At 37.8% G+C, this 20,275-nt stretch overlaps 2 pseudogenes; one reads left to right on the top strand and one right to left on the bottom strand.

Annotated features, from left to right (window-relative positions):
- Positions 1–6,219: 6,219 nt before the first annotated feature.
- LOC149216906 (uncharacterized) lies at positions 6,220–8,824 on the top strand (annotated as a pseudogene).
- Positions 8,825–14,730: 5,906 nt separating this feature from the next.
- Positions 14,731–16,618, bottom strand: LOC149216905 (uncharacterized; annotated as a pseudogene).
- Between the last annotated feature and the right edge of the window lie 3,657 nt (positions 16,619–20,275).

The raw sequence follows: 20,275 nt of genomic DNA, 5'->3' as shown, positions 1-20,275 counted from the left end.
CCAAAGGAGGATTTGACGTCAGAACAATGGTTGTATTCTTCTTTGTTATTTATTAATAATAGATGACTATCATTATGGTTCCACTCTCATTGTCTTATGTTTGATGTTGAGTTATATCTTTTCTGACTGATATATAATTGCATCTACTAGATTTTATGCTTGTTTTCGTGTTGTTCTTTGCATGTGCAGGTATCCAATCACGGAGAACGTGGGGATCGTGACCAGCCGAAGCAAAGGAACGAGGGCGATATCTCTTCTACGAACACTAGCGTTGGAATCCAAGTAGGTTCTCACCATCCACTTCTTATTTGCAATTAGGAACTTGCGTGATAGCATTGTGTGATTGTTGCTAGACCCGGTCTAGGCTAGTAGGGATCGTCTCTGTCTGCAGAGAGGATTTACCTCCACAACAGGCATATCAAAAATAAAAAGGTAATATTTTTTATTGATTCGGGTAGTACCCATAATTTTATTCATTATAAGATAGCCAAGGAATTCAATTGCTTCCTATGTCCACCACCAGAGTGTCAAGTAATTGTTGCAAATGGAGGAACCATAAATTGCTCTGGAAAGTGCCATAATATCAAGCTATCCATGGGAGAATATGTCTTGAATAATCCAATGCTTTCCATTCCAATGGGTGGTGAGATGTTTTACTAGGAGTTCAATGGCTACAATATTTGGGTACGAATAGATTTTAATTTTCAAGAATTTTTCTTGAATTTTTTTTGGGAAGGAAAGGAATTTGAATTAAGGGGTATCGAAGGGAAACCAGGAGAGATAATTATAGCATGAAAAATCTTCTAAAGAAAGAACAGTGGGGTGTAATTTCACAATTATGTTCACTAGAGGTTCCCACGTCGAAATCATTTATTTCTCCAAATCTCCAAAACTTTTTGGATAGTCATTCCAATGTATTTGAGACTCCCAAAGGCCTCCCACCTATTCGTGATCCTAACCATGCTATTCATTTGATTCCAGGAAGTGTTCCCCCAAACATCAGGCCTTACAGATATCCATATGCCCAAAAGAGTGAAATTGAACGTATGGTTTCAGAAATGCTAGAGGTTTGTATAATTCAACCTAGTCAAAGTTCTTTCTCTGCTCCAGTGGTGTTGATAGACAAGAAGGATGGATCATGGTGCATGTGTCTGTATTATAGGGAGCTCAACAAGATTACTATTAAAGATAAATTTCTCATTCCTATCATTAATGAATTATTGGATGAATTACATGGAGCAATTTACTTCACCAAGTTGGATCTTCATTCAGGATATCATCAAATCAGAATGAATATTGAAGACATTCCAAAAATAACATTTATAACTCATGAGGGTCATTATGAGTTTTTGGTCATGCCTTTTGGCCTTACCAATGCACCTTCTACATTTCAAGGTTTGATGAATTCTATTTTCAAACCTTCCCTAGAAAATTTGTGTTCGTATTTTTTGATGATATACTAATCCAAAGCAAGTCTTGGAAGGATCATGTTCAATATGTTAACAGGGTGCTCAAACTATTGGAGAGAAACTATTATATGCAAAAAGCTCAAAATGTTTCTTTGGAGTACAAGAGGTGGAATATTTTGGTACTCAGGTACTCCCAGTGGGGAAACTTGAGTTCATTTCAATATGTTTGATTGGTAATTTGTAGCAATCTATTTCAGTTAATTTGATTTATTATCAGTTTAACTAGTTCTAATTGTCATAAGAACTAGTGGAGGTCAAGTTGTGGAAGTGGAACTTCAACCACACTCAATGATCAACCAGTTAATTGATCAATCAACCCAAAATAATTGTTGCATGGAGAGAATTTGATTTACCCAATTGAGATGGATATTCCAAGGCAGTGTACTATCAGTTGTAGCATATTCCAAGGTGTACAGGTGGTGCATGCAGCCTGAGGAAGGACCTAAGGTAATTCCACAATTCCATGGTGTGAAATTCCTAAAAATAGGGGTAATTTCCCAAGGGAACAACGCAAGGAAATAAGATCTTGGAGGTATTGAAAACTGGCTAAGTGTTGGCCAAAGTCATTCAGTCAAGCCAAGGGATAGACTATACACTTTCAAGGTGTGCTCGGGCGTGAGCAAGCAGATGTATTTCATCTTTATTCTCTGATTAATGCAATATAAATAGTAAGGGGTTTTGAGCAGTTGCTTTCCCCTAGATAAATATTTGTGCATGTGTGATGTTTCCTTTTGCATGTCTCTGATTCTTGTTCTAGATGGTGAATTAACTTTCGTCGATCAGTAGAGTAGCTTCAAGTCTTGTGATTTAGAAAATTTCATGAGCAATTTTGAATCTACACATTAATTTCTACAAAGTTAATTGTTATTAAGGAAAGAGTTGTTTCTTGAGTCAAATGAAGCATGAATAGTTCTTGTAATGGTTCGTGGTAATCCAAAAACCACTTTGTAATGTTAGAGGTAGGTTCGTGGTCAGTCAAAACCCCATGATGTAATGGTTCATGGTTAGCTAAACCACTTGATGTAATGAATGATTCATGGTTAGTCAAAGTCACTTGATGGTTAGTGATAATCCAAAATCACTTGGAATTTGTAATGGTTGAGGGTAAGCCACAAAAAAACCCATGAGAAGGTCAGGGGTAAGAGAAATAAATCCTTGATATAAAGATGATGCAGTTCAGAATATTGACTCAAGATCCAGATGATGCAGCGCATGAAGACAATGATAACTAAAGATACAAATGAAGATGAAGAAGATTGAAGATGGAGCAGAATCTAGAAGATTGAAGACAAAGACAACTCAAGACATTCAAAAGACTGAAGATGAAGACAATTCAAAGATGATATTGGAATATTTCCAAATGATCATTATGGGGGAGAAATGATGAAATAATGAACCATTTGTTAATTGGTAATGGTTAAAGTTGTTATTTTTGTGTGAGAGAAATTTATGGAGAGATTTATGGAGAGATTTGTGGAGAGATTTGTGGAGAGATTCGTGAAGTGATTTGTGGAGTGATTTGTGAGAGATTTATGGAGTGAATGCTAAAATATTTCTAAGATGATTCAGAGATTATAAGAGATGGCGGATTCCAGAGACCTTTCCTCACATGTATAAATATTTGTGTTTGATAATCAAATTAATAGAGACCCTGATTTGCATTATAGTTAAAAAAATTTCTCTATAATTTTGTTGGTGTAATTCTTCACCCTACACTATGATTCTCCTCCACCACCTTCCTTCACACTCCTTGCAGTCAACTTCCCTCCCCAACTCCATGTCACTTGGAACCCCACTTCACACCACTCTTATTTCCCTTTGATGCTTTTTCCCTCACACCACATCTCCTTTGGCTTTCCTGCTATGCTCCCTTCTCCTAACATACATCTAGAACAAATGAGGATCCATAGGAGCTTTGTGAATCGTGGCACTAGAAATGTTTATTCTTGATACTGAGTCTTTACTGCAACAAGAAAAATTCTAACTCTCACCCTGGACCCTATCCAAATGGATTTAGATCAAGCCACTACAATATCTATGGCTGGCCACAATGATTTTACTGATGTTGAGATCCTTGCATTTGTATTTGAGTGGATCCCTAACTCGAGACACACTCATGAAAAACAAAATCAATACCTTTATACTATAGAGCTTCACTGGCACATAAAATCCCTTCAGCATTGGCAAAAAGCTGTGAAGCTCTCAAAGAGATATCTATGTAATTTTAGTTGAGAATTGTGATATTCCTATCGAGCACCATGATTTGGCTATGTGATTGAGATGTATTACAACCAACCTTCTCAGAGGGAAGGGTCCTGCTTCTCCAGGAACTCATGTAGCTCCAATTGACATCTCCATGTCAAGATGATATTTTTATGGCCACAGTGGCATCTTGAGCTTCCAAGGACATATTTCTCAATGGTTTTGGTCTCTATTTTTCTATATGCGGCAAAGTTAATTTTATGGTGATGATGATGATGGTGGTTAACGTCCGCTGAGACCAAATAATGATCTATCGGACCTAAAAAGACAAATTATTTATTTTGATTTAAGATTTTATTCCTATGCTCAAAAAGCTTGGAGAGAAGCCTCCCGAGTTCACTATAATTTTGGCATTGTAAAAGGCTAGGAAGGTCGGTATTGTAACAAAGGTTGTGAAATTGAGATCTAATATATTGCTCTGGTTATTATGTTAACTATAGTAGTCTTATGAAAAAATTAGAACAATATAGAAACATTGTTATTGTTTAGTCTAAAATACTTATATTCCTCCAATGATATAATATCCCATTTAGCATACAATAACAAAAATGAAAAACAAAAAACAAAAATAACATATTTTAAATAATCAATAAAATCTTACCAAAAAACTAGTTAATAAATCAATTGAAAGAATTATCATGCTGCAACTTTAAATTATCAACTCAAAATTTCCAATGACTTAATTTTAATGTGACCATTACTCTTAGAATAAAATTATCATTTCCAATTATTTAATCTAATGTGACCATTACTCTTTTATATTTAAAAATCCAAATACATCACTTTCATTATCATTTCCAATTATTTAATTCTAATGTGACCATTACTCTTTTATATTAAAAAATCCAAATACTTAACTTCCATGTGATTATTACTTTGTAGGTTAAGAACTGCAAAATATACACTTAATATTCTATGAGTGAGGAGAATAATAATCCAACAATCCACAAAAGTAAGCCACTTTATACTTAATTTCTATTCTCATGTGTTCATTACCTTCTTAAAAAAAACTATTCAAAGTCCAAAGATACTTTTATAAAAGCTATTGAAATCCGAAACACGTATGTGTTGGAAGAATAATAATCTACCCATCAACAGTAATAAGCCACATTTTTCATTTTCATGTGGCCATTACCTTTAAATTAAATTAATCAAAGTTCAAAGCTCTTTAATAGAAACTTTTGAAGTCCATGTGCCCATTACGTTTTTAAATAAATTATTCAAAGTTCAAAGCTCCTTTTATAGAAACTATTGAAGTCCAAAACATGTATCTGTGAGAAGAAGAATAATCCACCATTAACAAAAGTAAGTCACTTTATAATTAAATTTCATTTGCATGTGGTCATTACTTCTTAAAGAAAATATTCAAAGTCTTTAGGAAACTATTCAATTTTCATTTTCCCGTGGTCATTGCCTTCTTAAAGAAATTATGCAAAGTCCAAAGTCGAGAGCAAACTAATAATCCACCAACTGACAAAGAAACACATTTTATGTCAATATGCCACTTACATTTCTATATCTTATGTCAATATGCCACTATTCAAAGTCTAAAGCAAAATAATAATCCACCCACTGACAAAGAAACACATTTTATGTCAATATGCCACTTACATTTCTATATCTTATGTCAATGTGCCACGATTCAAAGTGTAAGGCAAAATAATAATCCACCCACTGACAAAGAAACACGTTTTATGTCAATGTGCCACTTACATTTCTGTATTTGAAGAGGTTGTAAAATAATGGGAAAAAAGGGTAGATTTTGATGTCTTCGTTTATGTGTTCATTGCCGTATTTTCTCTGCATCACTTCGTTTATGTGTTTATTGCTGCATGACGTCTTTCATGTACTCATTACTGCATGGTGTGGTCCGCTGATCTGATGTTTTGTTTTTCTATAAATCACCATTGCTCTTTAGCCATCTGCATAAAAGTGCTTTGTATATTCTCCACGAAACCAAGAAGAGAAAGCCCACCGATCCAACATCCTATCAGAACCCAGCCATCAGTGCATTTGAATCTATTACTCTGACCAGAGAGGAGCGATACCCTCCGTGCAGACTTATTTTTCTGACACTTTCACATAAAAGGTAGCGCAAATGAAATTATGAAGTTACGCTTGAAACTTTAACGTGACAGGTAATGCAGTGCAACCATGCCCTTTGCCGGCCAGAAAATCTGATTACGCACTGACAGATAAGATGCATTAGTTTATTTTTATTTATTCGTAGCACACTACAAAATTTAGGAGTAGTCTACCTAGGCGGTAGAATGGCCTTTTTTCCAGCACTGGCCGGAAAATCGTCCGGCTCTGGCTACCGGAAATCTCTCCCTCCTCCGCCACCATCTCTCAGCTCCACCACCCTCTTTCTCCGCCACCTTCCCTCACCGCCCTCACAAAAAAACAGGATGCAGTTAGAGCGCCTGACATCCCTGACCGATCGGGGATGAGCTGGAATTCACGCGGGGAGTAGAATCGCCGATTCGAAATGGTCACTCCCAATTCTGGCATGAACGAAATTATAGCGGGCTGCAGAAGCTTTCAGATGCCGATTAAGGCTGGGAACAGGGGAATTCAGTAGTTTTTTGAGTTGGGTTTTCGAATTTTTTGTTACAGGATCGATCAATATCTGGGTGTATATTCAGTGTGTATGTAACAGAGAAAAGATCAATGCGTTGTGGAAAGTTATCGGTGGAAGGCGAAGCAGAAGAAATCGTTGTCTCGCCAAAGGCCTGTTCCCGGCAAAGGCATGGGAAAAGGTCGAACCCTTATTCTTCGAGAGGGCTTGACAAGTTCAAGAGTGTCTATGCCGAGCTCTCTGCCAGAAGAGAATATATTGCCAGAAAGACTGGTGCGCCAGAGGCCCTGGTGAGGTTCGCTTATTCAAAGAATGGATGGATCCCGGTTGTGGTGAGAGGCAGAGGGGTAATTGGGAAGAAAAGCAGTGGTGCGGGTGCTGCTGGGGTTTCGATCCTGGGACCTGCTGTGAACAATAATGGAAGGGCGGGGAATTAAGGAAAAAAGATGCACGAAATCAGATTAATGGCTTGTCTGAGAGTACTTCGATTTTTGTGTTCGATCCGAGCAGCCATAGCTCGATCATGCCATGGTCTCGGATTTTCAAGACTACGGCTTTTGGTGTTTTGGGTTTGAGTGCGATACGGGTTAAAAAATCGTCCTTTCCTGCGGCAGCGGCTATGGCCTTGGTCATGGCAGTCGGCAGTATGATGTGCATGAAGAAATATATTTTGTCTGGGGTTTCATGGTTCGCAACGTTTTTCAGAAACCCTAGAAACCCTAAAGCTAGTCAGAATGGAGGGCGCGTCGAGGCAATTGCAGAACAAAAAGACATTGATAAATTCAGCAGAAGAATCCCAAGACTAGTCCTTGCTATCAGTGCGCCTAGCAGCCCTGCGAGAGCTCATGTTCAGCGAACCCTGATCTCCGTTACAGCTTCTCCTAGGGTTGTGAAGCCGAACATCAGCGATCATGAGCACAAGCGTCTTCATCATCAATCTAAAGTTAAAAAATTCAGAAGGTATGTGTCCATGGATAGTCGGCCCGCCAGACCCACGAGAGAGTATAGCTTCAACAGGAGGACCAGGCCGGCCATGACTCACAATACCAGAGTGGATGTAGCTGCTATGATCACCACGCTGCTTTGTTTGGTTTTCCTCGGCCGGCTCTGTGCAATTTTCTTCACATGTTCCTGTTGGTATCTGCTGCCAATGTTGGGAAAACATTTGAATAAGGAGAAGTGATAATACCGGGACTGTGGATATTCATACCAGTGAGAACGAGAAGAAAGCGATCAGGGATGGATTAGTGCAGGGGAAGGATAATTGATAAGATAAGTTACGTTATGTGATGGGGTTTAACATTTAGAAGGGGCATTGATTACAATAGAAACAGTAATAAATGGTGGACCTTGAGACTCGAAGAAACCATGGTTCCCTTGTTTTGCTGGAGTAGATCTTCATGGGAAAATACAGGTCCATCGTTCCAGAATTGATTGCAGCGGCCTCGACAGTGTGGATATTAGATTGGCCTGGGTACAGGAAGGTCAATGTGAATACAGTGCTGTTGAGGAAGGTTGGATCAGCCTGAGTACATGGAGGTCAATGTGAATACATTCCTGTGGAGGAGGCATAATTGACAAGGTTAGTTGTGGGAACTATTTCCCCTCTGTGCAATTTTCTTCACACCAGAGATCAATATTCAGATGCCCGGACATACTTCAGGCAGTCTGAGCCTACTACTTACATCAATGCTCCACTGGTTGGCGCCCTTGCATTTTTCCGTGGTCATCCTTCCTAGCCAGTATGTGAAAATTAATGTGCACCAAATTCCTCTCACAGAATTGAATAGTCTACCTAGGCTGTAGAATGGCCCTTTTTCCTCATTTTCCAAAGAAGTTAGATAAAAGTGTCATAGTGCACAATGAAGCAGTGTCAAGTTAGTGGTTCAGGTCATTAATTGACAAGAGGAGGGATCATCTACAGCACAAATGACATGAGGAAGGCATCAAAAGCATGGACAACACCATGATTTCTTATGTAAAGGAGACAAATGTGTTGGTTGGTATGGACAGGATGTAACCTCTGCTCACTATTTTTCTGAAGGCATATGAAGTTGGTTGTGCTTGTGTGATGCATTACCCTTCTGGTTACTTGCTTATGGTGGCCAGCAACTCTTTTCTATGTTCTGGTATAGTTTCAAGACTTCACTGATTTGAGTGCTATGAAAACCAAGGCCAGTTCTCGACAATGGAGCACCCCACTCATCAAAACAGTTCTAAGCATATCCAGTTCTGTTTCTAGTGGTTCAATTTGTTGGCTTTGAGATGCCAATACAATGCTCTGTACATGAATGGCTACAATCAGCCTCTGTAGGTGATGTCCACTTGTGAGGGAACTTTGGACGCTGAGTTTTTGTACTCAAGAAAGACTCATAATTATGCTGTGGATTTAATGTATTATGGGGGAGCATTGAAGATACCGATATCAATAAATCTGTTGTTTTAACATTTTAGGATACGTTTTAATGGGTAGTTGTATGTCCTGTCAGGGAGTAATCTAGAAAGTTCCTTGTAAGTAATCTGGAAAGTTTCTTGCAATGTACCCAACATAGAGGCATGGAGTGTATAAAAGGAAGCTAGATGCAAAGTAATAGATGGGAGATTGGGTGAGACAAGATGCTCCTCATGGGCAAAGTTTATCCTTTGTATTTGTTGCAGGGACAGTTGGTTAATGAATTATTTGTCTTTGTTATTCTCCCTAAATCTGTGTTGTCTCATCTGAATACTTTTTTGGTTTGCTAGCAACTTTTCGTCTGTGGTTTTATTACATAATATAATCTAGTTTATCTCCGAGTGTTTATTTTGGAACACTTGGTCATCATCTTCATGATCCTTCATGCAACAACTTATATCAGGAAAACCATCACTTACCTATTAAACACAAATAATGTTCATATAAAAGTTTAACAGTGATATAGAACCAAAACAGATCGCCAAATTCTAAAGTGCATTCATTGACCTTCAGGCATGTGACAATACAAACAAAAATTGGCATGCCATCAATTAACTTGAAGGACAGAGCTTCACATGCAAACAAAGATTGTTGAAAAGCTAAGTTGCACAAAATGTGGAAATGTGTACAAGTTTCTGAAAAAAGGAAATAGAAGATCTGAGATGTGAAGAGAAATGACACACTTCAATTTTATGCATCTGATACACCATAGGCATCAACTTCAAATAATATCAAACAAAAAGTGCAAGGTATAGCACTTGCAAAGAATGTTAGGTAAATGTCTAGGGCCTATATATCAACAAATGAAACAAGACTTTGTAGAATCAACACATGCGGAATCAAAATGGTACATGGAAATATAGTGTGTACCTAGTGCATCTCATACAAATGCATCTAACTAGTGCTACTGTAGAAATTTGTGCAACAAGTTCTAGGACATGCAACTACCTATCTCAGTAACTTGATTAAAATTAGGTGACAAGTTTGATTAATGAGCAATGTGAGATATATTCGATTAGATTATTTATGAGTCACCTAAGATTGAACAAAGAGACCAGTTCCTTCATAACATTGCTCAAATTACAAATTAGAAACAGTTGCAAGTAGAATGCCAAGTCACAAGTTAGGTAACTGCTGCAATGGAAAAGTTAGTACGATGAGATGGCATGATATCAAATATGAGAGATATGAAATATTGCTTGCAAAATGAATAAAGCTTGTACTTCAATGATATGACAATATTTCAGCAATGTGACCAAGTACAAGAGCAATAGTGGATAATTGTAAATGCAACAAGATTAGAAGCCCACAGTTTTCAGTAGAATGCTAAATGAGATGATGCAAGACGATATGAGAACTGCAAGACGCAGATTAAATTGTTTCACTGAGCTCACAATTATGTTCCAACACCAAACCACTTGCAACCAATATTATCAATTAAACAAGTATTTCAAAGTCACTCAATGAAGCAGCATTGGAAATGATGCCAAGGTGATTAGGTGAGCTTTATTATGATTCTCTTCCACTTATGGAGATGTCAATTGTAAACAAGAGAAATTTCAAACTTATGCAAGCACCATGATATGAGTACTTTGAGATGTGATTAACAGTGATTTTAAATGAGGCAAATGCAGCAAGAGCTTAATGTGAATTCCAATCACGAAATGCAATTTATGACTATGTAATGATAAGAGAACAACAGAAAATGAAATAGGATAGTAGCTAGCTAAGAGACAGAAGCCTACCCTTGATACCTTGACAATATCATGATTAATGCAATTACCAATCTGTTATGCTTTCGACTGCCACAATAATGCATGAGAAAACCAATGTAGGACTAATAAATGCACCAGACCCTAAGATATACCAATATTAGTCCACTGTATCTACTTATTATTGTGATGAAATCAGCTCTCAAGATCATTCACAAGATGTGTAATAACCAAATTTAGAGCTAAGAACAATGCAAGGATGCCTTTGTGAAGAGAGATCAAACCACTGTAAGTTCAGTTCAGGCTTCTGCAACAATGATATCAGTCATGTAACAATCAAATCAGTCATAAAACATGCATAAGATAATAGGCAAAACACTTGTGATTTATCTTGCAATTATTATGGGTTATTTTAATTTATTAATGTTTTTGGGTTTATTATTAGGTGTCAATTTTGATGATTAAGGTCACTGTAATGTATTGCTTCAGAACTGGTTATTGTGGCAGTCAACAAAGGTGGGAATGCGAGGCCTTCCCTTGATGACTGTTATATCAATGCGAGCCCTCAAAATTAATGTTTAGACCATAAATGAATATTGTGATCCCTCCTCAAGGCAACACAGACCTGGAACCACAATTATGTTAGCCCTAATGTGACAAAAGGATATAGATCAGCCCTCAAACTCCTTGCATCCAGGGTTAGAGAGGGTCCTAGGCCTTTCGGACAGGACTAGAGACCAAGATTGATGTATCAATGAGTTCCCAAAGTCAAAATAAAAGTAGAAAACCTTTGCCCAAGTGAATGCTAGACCTGCAATCACCCACAGTTAGCCTCTAGGAGTCTAGACAAATTTATGAGCATTCAATGGGTCAGAACCCTGCAATAATCAATGAAATCTAATGCCAAACCCTTGGAACAAGCCTGCAACAAAGTCAAATCAGCATGGAAATGGAATGCAGCTCACTTATAACCCTTCCAAAGGATTTGTGCATTGAGGATGTTGTTTCATCGGTTTTTCCATGGTTTTAACGTGACATTGGCTATATTTGTGAAGGAGAAGTGATCTAGAGAAGGTTTGGGACTTATGATTGTTGAACAACAACGTTATTATGAAAGAGAAAATTTAGGGTGACAACTTTTACATGATAATTGTGCAGCAATAATCCCATCACTTGCACACTACAGTCCTGCATAGGGTATGTCTTAGTGTCTTTTGGGCTTGTTTAAGGATCTAAAATAGTAGACAACACTTTATTCCCAAGTTTATTTTTAGCATATTAGATAGCAAGATCAGTGGGCATGGGTGTTTTGAGAAGAATTTGTTTACAGCCTGTTGGTGATTTATTTTTGGCAAACATCAAGTCACTCAGAGTTAGCACTACATGTAGAACTTATTAGTCCAGTTTGATCCTTTTTCCCTCATGTTTAAGTGAGAAAATAAGGTCCTACAAAGAAATCATATCGTAAAAAGTGTCTAGAGAGGACCATATAGAACCATTATAGATCCAACAACCAATGTAGATAAAATTCCTTCCTCCCCCCACCCAAATTGACCTGATAAGACCTTCATTTAGCAATCCCAGCATGCAAAAGGAGAGTCCTACCTAAGGTCACAAGTATTGTCTTCTTTCCTATTTGTTACTAACCATTCTTTGGCTAATCTGAATTCTTCTACTTGCAATATTGTAAGATTAACATCCAGAAAAATATTTTTGGGTAGTGAAGCAGGTTTCTTCTTGGAATTTCCCTCTGACGAGGAGAACCAACTCATGTGGGTAGAGTCTATTTCTATTCAACCCCTTTCTAGGTTGATGTTTCAAATCAATGATGTCATGGATGAAAGAAAATCTACAGAGGATTTGAAAAAAGAGAGGGAAGGTCATAGACTCTTAAGATTCAATTACTTAGCGCATTGGATCCACTCTTTTGTATACTTGGCTTACACAACAACCTACACAATCAGGGGAACCTTCTTCAACTCTACCATTTGGACCCAGGATTTAAGGTCATCAACTTGTTTATGTATGAATTGTTGACGGGCCACTGCCTCATTTTTCCAATTTTCCTACTATGAAATAACTTAGGCTGCCTATATTTGACATCAGCCTCCTCATTATGGAGGTTTCCCATTCCTTAGCCTGTCACAACCTCTTTAATGCAAACTTGTTTTGTACCACAGTCTCCACAATTGGGGGAGCCTTCTTCACTCTACCACTTCGACCCAGGGTTAATGCTCATCAACTTGTTTATGTAGGAATTGGTGATGGGTTGCTGCCTCATTTTTCCAATTTTTTTCTTCAAAATATATTAGGTTGCTTATCTTTGATAGCAGCCTTCTCTTTATGGAGGTTTTCCATTCCTTAAGGGTGGCTTGGAGGTGTCATTTTATAAATGTTTTATTTGTTGATTTAGTTGTTGGTTTCCAACTTCGATTTCTCAAGCTTGTTCTCCAGTCCGATTTTCTTGTTCCTCTTGAGTTTATTGACTTGCTTCATGAGGGTCTTGATCCCATAGTGGCACTTGCTCTGTTAGGTTAAACACCAAAGGAGTGGTATATGTGATACATATTTTTTGTATCATTTTTGTTTTGAATTTTTGCATGTATTAGTGTCAAATCTAGTTGAGTTTGTTGATACACAGGTCCTTGATATTCACTTTGCACTAGTTTCAATATCTTTTAGTTTTTGACCTTAAAGATGAGGTCTGCGGTTGTATGAGATGCACTGGGTACACACTATATTTCCATGTACCATTTTGATTCCGCATGTGTTGATTCTACAAAGTCTTGTTTCATTTGTTGATATATAGGCCCTAGACATTTACCTAACATTCTTTGCAAGTGCTATACCTTGCACTTTTTGTTTGATATTATTTGAAGTTGATGCCTATGGTGTATCAGATGCATAAAATTGAAGTGTGTCATTTCTCTTCACATCTCATATCTTCTATTTCCTTTTTTCAGAAACTTGTACACATTTCCACATTTTGTGCAACTTAGCTTTTCAACAATCTTTGTTTGCATGTGAAGCTCTGTCCTTCAAGTTAATTGATGGCATGCCAATTTTTGTTTGTATTGTCACATGCCTGAAGGTCAATGAATGCACTTTAGAATTTGGTGATCTGTTTTGGTTCTATATCACTGTTAAACTTTTATATGAACATTATTTGTGTTTAATAGGTAAGTGATGGTTTTCCTGATATAAGTTGTTGCATGAAGGATCATGAAGATGATGACCAAGTGTTCCAAAATAAACACTCGGAGATAAACTAGATTATATTATGTAATAAAACCACAGACGAAAAGTTGCTAGCAAACCAAAAATGTATTCATATGAGACAACACAGATTTAGGGAGAATAACAAAGACAAATAATTCATTAACCAACTGTCCCTGCAACAAATACAAAGGATAAACTTTTCCCATGAGGAGCATCTTGTCTCACCCAATCTCCCATCTGTTACTTTGCATCTAGCTTCCTTTTATACACTCCATGCCTCTATGTTGGGTACATTGCAAGAAACTTTCCAGATTACTTACAAGGAACTTTCTAGATTACTCCCTGACAGGACATACAACTACCCATTAAAACGTTTCCTAAAATGTTAAAACAACAGATTTATTGATATCGGTATCTTCAATGCTCCCCCATAATACATTAAATCCACAGCATAATTATGAGTCTTTCTTGAGTACAAAAACTCAGTGTCCAAAGTTCCCTCACAAGTGGACATCACCTACAAAGGCTGATTGTAGCCATTCATGTACAGAGCATTGTCTTGGCATCTCAAAGCCAACAAATTGAACCACTAGAAACAGAACTGGATATGCTTAGAACTGTTTTGATGAGTGGGGTGCTCCATTGTCGAGAACTGACCTTGGTTTTCATAGCACTCAAATCAGTGAAGTCTTGAAACTAGACCAGAACATAGAAAAGAGTTGTTGGCCACCATAAGAAAGTAACCAGAAGGGTAATGCATCACACAAGCACAACCAACCTCATATGCCTTCAGAAAAATAGTGAGCAGAGGTTACATCCTGTCCATACCAACCAACACATTTGTCTCCTTTACATAAGAAATCATGGTGTTGTCCATGCTTTTGATGCCTTCCTCATGTCATTTGTGCTGTAGATGATCCCTCCTCTTATCAATTAATGACCTGAACCACTAACTTGACACTGCTTCATTGTGCACTATGACACTTTTATCTAACTTCTTCGGAAAATGAGGAAAAAGGACCATTCTACAGCCTAGGTAGACTATTCAATTCTGTGAGAGGAATTTGGTGCACATTAATTTTCACATACTGGCTAGGAAGGATGACCACGGAAAAATGGAAGGGCGCCAACCAGTGGAGAATTGATGTAAGTAGTAGGCTCAGACTGCCTGAAGTATGTCCGGGCATCTGAATATTGATCTCTGGTGTGAAGAAAATTGCACAGAGGGGAAAATAGTTCCCACAACTAACCTTGTCAATTATGCCTCCTCCACAGGAATGTATTCACATTGACCTCCCTGTACTCAGGCTGATCCAACCTTCCTCAACAGCACTGTATTCACATTGACCTTCCTGTACCCAGGCCAATCTAATATCCACACTGTTGAGGCCGCTGCAATCAATTCTAGAACCATGGACCTGTATTTGCCCATGAAGATCTACTCCAGCAAAACAAGGGAACCATGGTTTCTTCGAGTCTCAAGATCCACCATTTATTACTGTTTCTATTGTAATCAATGCCTCTTCTAAATGTTAAACCCCATCACATAACGTAACTTATCTTATCAATTATCCTTCCCCTGCACTAATCCATCCCCGATCGCTTTCTTCCCGTTCTCACTGGTATGAAGATCCACAGTCCCGGTATTATCACTTCTCCTTATTCAAATGTTTTCCCAACATTGGCAGCAGATACCAACAGGAACATGTGAAGAAAATTGCACAGAGCCGGCCGAAGAAAACCAAACAAAGCAGCGTGGTGATCATAGCAGCTACATCCACTCTGGTATTGTGAGTCATGGCCGGTCTGGTCCTCCTGTAGAAGCTATACTCTCTCGTGGGTCTAGTGGGCCGACTATCCATGGACACATACCTTATGAATTTTTTAACTTTATATTGATGATGAAGACGCTTGTGCTCATGATTGCTGATGTTCGGCTTCACAACCCTAGGAGAAGCTGTAACGGAGATCAAGGTTCGCTGAACATGAGCTCTCGCAGGGCTGCTAGGCGCACTGATAGCAAGGACTGGTCTTGGGATTCTTCTGCTGAATTTATCAATGTCTTTTTGTTCTGCAACTGCCTCGACGCGCCCTCCATTTTGACTAGCTTTAGGGTTTCTAGGGTTTCTGAAAAACGTTGCGAACCATGAAACCCCAGACAAAATATATTTCTTCATGCACATCATACTGCTGACTGCCATGACCAAGGCCATAGCCGCGGCCGCAGGAAAGGACGATTTTTTAACCCATATCGCACTCAAACCCAAAACCCCAAAAGTCGTAGTCTTGAAAATCCGAGACCATGGCATGATCGAGCTATGGCTGCTTGGATCGAACACAGAAATCGAAGTACTCTCAGACAAGCCATTAATCTAATTTCCTGCATCTTTTTTCCTCAATTCCCCGCCCTTTTGTCCATTATTGTTCACAGCAGGTCCAAGGATCGAAACCCCAGCAGCACCCGCACCACTGCTTTTCTTCCCAATTACCCCTCTGCCTCTCACCACCACCGGGATCCATCCGTTCTTTGAATAAGCGAACCTCACCAGGGCCTCTGGCGCACCAGTCTTTCTGGAAATATATTCTCTTCTGGCAGAGAGCTCAGCATAGACACTCTTGAACTTGTCAAGCCCTCTCGAAGAATAAGGGTTCGACCTTTTCCCATGCCTTTGCCGGGAACAGGCCTTTGGCGAGACAACGATTTCTTCTGCTTCGCCTTCCACCGATAACTTTCCACAACGCATTGATCTTTTCTTTGTTACATACACACTGAATATACACCCAGATATTGATCGATCCTGTAACAAAAAATTCGAAAACCCAACTCAAAAAACTATTGAATTCCCCTGTTCCCAGCCTTAATCAGCATCTGAAAGCTTCTGCAGCCCGCTATAATTTCGTTCATGCCAGAATTGGGAGTGACCATTTCGAATCGGCGATTCTACTCCCCGCGTGAATTCCAGCTCATCCCCGATTGGTCAGGGATGTCAGGCGCTCTAACTGCATCTTGTTTTTTTGTCAGGGCGGTCAGGGAAGGTGGCGGAGAAAGAGGGTGGTGGAGCTGAGAGATGGTGGCGGAGGAGGGAGAGATTTCCGGTAGCCGGACCCGGACGATTTTCCGGCCGGTGCCGGAAAAAGGGCCATTCTACTGCCTAGGTAGACTACTCCGAAAATTTATCATAATTTAAATTAGTTATTTGTTAATGTTGGCCGACTGTTATTATTATTTAAGGAAAATCATCCCACCTCAACCGTAAATATAGTTATTACTGACTCTGATTTGTTAATGCTGGCTGACTTATTACTGTTATTTAAGGAAAATCATCCCACCTGGAATTACCTGCTGTGGTCAGTAAGGGGGCAGAATTTCACCTTTTGGCCTTAACTTGTTTCTTTATATCAAAATGCCCAGCTCTTAACCAAACAAAAACAGTTTTAGGACATACTCCAATCAAATGGTATATGAAAAAATTATAAAATTTTGTGAATATAAAATTTAATATTTTAAAAATTAAAAAGTGAAATTTCTATATTAAAAATTTATAATAGTGATTTAATTTTGTAAAGTTTTTTGTTACTAAAAATTTAATTTTTTAAAAGCTGAAATTTTTATATTAAAAATATATATAAATAGTAAATTGCATATTAGAAAATTTGCAATTGTGAAAAACAATTAGTTTCATATTGAAATATGGTAAAAAATAGTAAGTTTATAGTTACTAAAATAATAAATTCATATAACAAAGATTAATAAATCCTTATTGAATTTTAGGGAATCTTTCCTATAGAATTCGAATAAAATTTGGTAACTATGCTTTAGACTTATTTAATTTAATTCTTTTACATTTTTCAGAAGAAAAAACAATAAAAATTTCTTTTAAAAAAAGAACTTCATCACATGTTTGAATTAATTTTTATTTTTCAATTTTTTTAGAAAATTGATAAAATTATTAGTACAACATTTGAATTATATAATCTAAAATTTTTAGAAATACAATTTTTTTTAAATTAAAAACACATTTTAAACAACTAAAAATCACAAATACGCTCACCATTTCAGATTGTAGTTATCGCGCCAAATCTTGCGCTTGATAAGTATCAGTTTTCAATTCGGTCACGTGGGCGACAAAGCTGCTCCCGTTGTGGGAACTGGGAGAAAACTGTTTTTCACAAAGCACAATGAAAGACTTTTCCATGTTCAACATACGACTTTTTACAATGCCCCCTTGACATTGAAATATAAGTCAAAAAGATAAAGGTCACCTATGGTGTCCCGGAAGCCACGGCGAATAAACTCTTGAACTTTTCCATGTATGCAAAGTCCTGGTCATAGACGCGTTTCAATTCCCATTGAGTTCCTACCACTATAAATTTGACCCAAAACTCCGATTTTAATCAATATTGCCTGCACCAAGCTGTTCAGATACTGAATCCGTAATACCCATATAAACTATGAAGCTCTTGACCTATTTAAACATGCACTTGTATTGTTTTGAGGATAGTCCTGTTCTGGACATAAAGATTGGGTTTTGAAAAATTCCATGGAATATGTATAGTTTTTTGGTCTTGCTGTTGTTTTACTGATAGTGCTATGGGGTTGTTTGAGAGGGAGATTGTGGATGCATACAATACCCAAATTAAAGGACTTGCAGGGAAGTTGTTGGGGTTAATTGCAGAGACATTACAGTTGAAGCCTGAGTTTTCCATAAGAATAACTGTTGTATTCTATTGAACTCTTCTTACGGTAGTGATTCTACCTCGCTAGTTGTTCCCTGAATCAAGAACCCTTCTAGATCTGGGTTTTCTCTGTCAAGAATCTCTTGTAGCTCATGGTCCTCCAGTTCCATCTCACTTTGGGTCATTTCCTGATCCATTTCCAGTTCTATATCACTTATCATCATCCCTTTCTGTTTTTCGTTTTCCTGTGTATGATCACGGTTTTCTTCTTTCTCCTTCTCCTCAGGACATCCATTCATTTCTTGATCTTCCACTGTTATTTCTTCATCCTCTTCGAGAACTTGGAACCGGTTCTGACTAACCTGTTGTCCTTCATTTTGGTCTTGCCTTCGCCCTCTTTTGCCGCTTTTTCCTTATGTACTACTTTGTGAAAGTTGTCAATGTCTTTCATTGTGTTAATTTTGCTTTTGTTCTCTGCGTTACTGAGAGGGCAGTCTCTGAGTAGGTGCCCATGTTCATGGCATCTATGACATCTAAATGGAATATGCTCGTAGTCTACTGTTTGCACCCATTCTTCATCAAAAACCTCCAATATTACCTCATCCGGAAGAGCTCCAGATAGATCCATCTCCACACATATCCCTTGTAAAGGAGGTGTATTTTCCCCTCCTTCTGGCTTCAGAAGCTTTGACAAACCGAACTAATTTATTGCCTATGGCAGCTAGCGATTCCGTTTGCCAATAATCAAGAGGTAGAGAATAGAGTCTTACCCAAACCGGGACTGCCGTAAAAGTTTCCCGCTCCAAGACAAAGTTCATCATCCATGCCCGCATATAGAGACCTGCTGCTACATAGAAGTAGGGCCCGCCTTCAAACACTTTATCTTTATCTTCAATGTTAGTGAACACCACAGTAAAGAATCCCTTGGACCCCAAATGTAGATCAATGCTCCCTTTAGGCTTCTAGTGGTATTTGATCCATGTTTGTAAAGCTTTTTCAGTGGGCCATAATCCCATGAATTTGCAAATAATTGTATAAGTCTGCATGTGATCCCTATGCGCCTGCAGCTCTGGATCATTTAAAACTACTCTAGGAATGATTTCAGCTTTGGATTTACAAGGTCCCTTTTGTCTTTTGTCGTTTATTCCCTATTTTTTGTCATCTTCCTCCTTGTCTTTTGTGCTTTTATTCTCCTTCATTTTGGTTCCTTCTATTTCCTCTTCCTTATTTCTTCTTCCTTCCTCAACAGTACCTCTGCCATTTTCTGTAGGTTTCTTGCCCTTATTGGCCACGGCCTCCTTGTAGGAGGGAGTGGAGCTCCCTCCTCTGCACCCTTCCATGGAGAAAAACCTCTTCAGCAATTGTAACCCTAGTTCTTCGCTCTCCGCTCTTAGTTTCCTCTATCAAAGTGTCAATTTCACTGCACACTTCTTTAGAATCTATTTTCACTGTTTATATCTATAAAATATGTACTGTATTTTTTAATACAAAAATTAATGCACAAGTCTAAAGGTCCATTCATAGACAAAGCTATATACTCACGCTTTCTTGATTTTGGAGAAAAAAAGAAGATAAAGAGACAAAAAAAGAGAGAAAAAAAGAAAACTAACCAAAAAAAATTTAATCTCTATATTAGGATTATATACTCAACCTCGATAATTAAAAGAGAAGTTTGAATAATTCATTCTTTTTAAATATTTAATATGATAAATATTTTTAATGTGCATGTTTTTGTTTTCATGATAAATATAATTAAAAAAATATTTTCGATGTGCATGTTTTTGTTTTCCTGATAAATATTTTTAAACGTAAAGTTTATCTTTTCCATGATAAATATTTTTTATTTTTTAAATGTTAAAAGTTTCTTTTCCATACCAATTATCTTTATTTTTCACATGGAAAATAT

This window comes from Pinus tabuliformis, chromosome 1_1 (assembly GCF_031772625.1).
Source record: "Pinus tabuliformis cultivar Carrire ecotype Pingquan chromosome 1_1, CPIR1, whole genome shotgun sequence".
Lineage (NCBI taxonomy): Eukaryota > Viridiplantae > Streptophyta > Pinopsida > Pinales > Pinaceae > Pinus > Pinus tabuliformis.
This window is presented reverse-complemented; position numbering and strand designations above follow the sequence as displayed.